This window comes from Homarus americanus, unplaced genomic scaffold (assembly GCF_018991925.1).
Source record: "Homarus americanus isolate GMGI-L3 unplaced genomic scaffold, GMGI_Hamer_2.0 scaffold51859, whole genome shotgun sequence".
NCBI classification, from domain to species: domain Eukaryota; kingdom Metazoa; phylum Arthropoda; class Malacostraca; order Decapoda; family Nephropidae; genus Homarus; species Homarus americanus.
In genome coordinates this window covers 10,626,518-10,629,758 of record NW_024711292.1, presented here as the reverse complement: position 1 = coordinate 10,629,758, position 3,241 = coordinate 10,626,518, and positions in this window count along the sequence as shown.

The window sequence follows — 3,241 nt, the reverse complement described above, 5'->3', positions numbered from 1 at the left end:
ACAAATATCTGCTGTAATTAGTGGGACACCTATTATAATTATATGACAGTTGTTATATGAGTTCCTTTGTTAACTTCACCATAAAAGTATGGTGTTTGATGTGCTATGCATATGCCTTTACGTTACCTTACTCGGTTATGTTACACCGCCAGTTGCAACCTGGGAGTTTGGGTTGAGTAATGTAGTATTTTGAGCAGAAATGGAATTCAGAACGACTCGATGAACATGAAGAAAAACGTTTTTATATAACGAACCTAACGTAATGTAACCTTTTACAGTTATATGTAATCTGAGACGAACATGTCATAGCTGAAAATTGTCAAAGAAATTTGTAAAGCAGTGGAAAACCATATATTTTGTAACGGGCCGAGTTTTTCTCTTTTCAATAATTTACCATCCAGCTATTCTTTTCTGTTAGTAGTCAATTTATCCATATACTTATAAGTTCTGTGTAGTACTCTTTCCAATGAGTACCCTGTTTTATATACTTATCCTTCTTCAATTCTTTACATATATATATATATATATATATACTTATTCTTATGTATTCTTGCTCATATTCTGATGTTCTTTATCTCTATATACCTTATATTCTTATATATTCTTATATAAGTAACTCTTATCTTCTCTGCTTATGTTTTCCAAGTCAATTTCTTTCTTTTCATTTCCTTTCATATACTGTATATATATTATATTCTCAGTTTCAATGTTCTTACCTTTCGGAAGTATACTTTGGTTTATGTCTTTCTTATACATGGGTTAGTCTGGGGAACCATGTTATTCCTTGTACAACACTTTTATACTTACAAAGGGTAGCTGCCTACACCCAGACTTTTCATTATATAACTAACTCATGGGAAAGTTGTTGGGTAGTGTGGTAGATGTCTAGGCACGTGAGTAAGTATTATTTTCTGGGAACCAATGTGTAGAAGGGTAGAGTGGGTGATACTCGTAGTTTACTAATTCAATATTTATTAACAAGTGAGTGGAAGATGCATCTTAAATTCACTCAGGCTAAACAGAACCGCATTTAACTTATTAAATCATCAAGCACTTCAAGAGCTTATTACCTCATTCAACACCTCCAAATACTCATTACTTTATTAGACCATTGGGATATCATTACCTTGATACATGAGATTCCGTACTATTATTCAAGAGCCATCACTGGACCTCAGGTCTTACTTTAACAAGTAACAAACTACCTCTCCACTTCTTGATTAGAGCATGATACTCTCAGGTTATTCTTTCGTGGGTACTACAGATGAATACATAACCCACTGGGCAATTCCACAATTAGTAACATACAATATTTCTTATCACTTCACAAGGAACCACCTGGTACCTTGAACTCTCATTCAGGGGTTCAACACTTAACCTGGGATGACTATATTTCTGCTAGTCATCCCTAAGCATGGATATTAATACGGCTCCATACATATAACCAAGAACAGTAGATAGACCATGATCATATGACGGAGTCAGTGGGCCAGAGTTGTTTACAGGCTCGCTCGCTAGCTCAGGCGCCTGGCCGGAAAAAGTTGACTCGTGGCGGTGGGCCATGGCGTCTGCCAAGGAATCTCGCCCTGGGATTCTAATCTCGCCACATTAAAGACGTCTTTCGAGAGACATCGTGCCCATAGGCGGCTCCCGAACCTCAGGAGTGTTGCTAACCCCCACAACAGCGTCTGGAGACGTAGAGGAGAAATCACAATATTATCGGCGAGGCTAACTACCTATAAACAATTTATTTGATGATTGGCAAAAGTCCTCAGAAAATTAACCAACAAGTCATAAGCTAAAATGATCAAATTATCAGTTTATCCTTGGCCATCATCAAAACAATCCTCTCGACATCACGAAACTATTCTGAATCGTCTAAATTGGGCATACGCGATTGACGCATGGCCAACTCATGTCTTCCCTAATGGAGCCCCACATATATGCTCCAACTGCCGAACACAAATAACAGTCCAACATATTCTCATTGAATGCCCTATTTACAATAGGTATCGAACAACCATGTGCTTCACTAACCCTACACTGTAAGATATTTTAGCAGAGACCCCATAATTTTCGCTAAGTTCAGTTTTGCTTTTAGAAATACTGTAATCTCCTCCAAACAATATAACACTAAATTATAGAAACCCAAATATATGTTAACTAGTCCCTCTGGCCAGCCCTAGGAGAGACTCAAATGGGTATCAGTGGTCTGGTTAAACTAAATCTTGATGATGATGATGATTATCGGCGAATGTTCACTCTATAGTGGCAGGGGTGGTGGTGGAGGTTTGGGGGAGGATCCTTGCAGTTCACTATGAATACATGAAATAGGAAGGGTTTCTTGGGCAGTTGATCCTAAAAGATTTACAAACGTTATGTCAGAGTAATAATACTTAACCTAGGTGTTACTGATACCATTAATTTACTCTAGTATATAAAGCCTGCATCAGTTACCACAACATAATATTACTCTGCCATTTCAGATATGCATGCAGGACGAGCAAATTCGTCGGCAGTGATTGCTGAGCGAGGCCAAATCATTGGGATGTGGAGAGCAGGGGCAACTGTGCCGAACAATGCTGTCTAAGTGGGAAGGACCAAGACGGTTGGAGGTGGATCTGCCGGTGGGAGGAAGAGGGGCTCAGTGGAGACGAAACCTCGAAGCGGGAGGCCAAGAGTAGACGTCGGCAGGATGGACGCCATGATCGTGGCAGCTGCAACGGCATATCCAATGCGAACATCAGTGGAGCATACAAGAAATCTGGGCCTCAACTGCCATCATATGACGACGAGACGCCGACTTCATGAAGGCGGGATCGACTGCCATATTCAGCTCACAAAGCGTGGCTAACACCTACTCACAAAGTGTCGACTCGGCTTTTCATTGGAACACCTTCCACATAGAAGAATACTGAAGAGCCATTATATTTACCGATGAAACGGTGTTCAGGTCAGTGGGGCAAGCACTATAATTATGTTGTTTAAGTGTTAGGACAGGCCAGGAATCCAATGCTCTGTTTGTTCATTTGAGGGATAATAATCATTGCATTGACTGGGATATTGCCTCCTCAATATTACCTTTTTAATTCAATTGACAATAGAACATTACAGAATCTAGTCTCATTAAACATACCGAATCAGTCAGAATTTGAGTAATGGTATGTACAAACTGGATAATTTCGTAATTAAGAAGATTTGTAACCAGGTGAAAGGTTGGGTCAGCTTACCCTCTGACCTG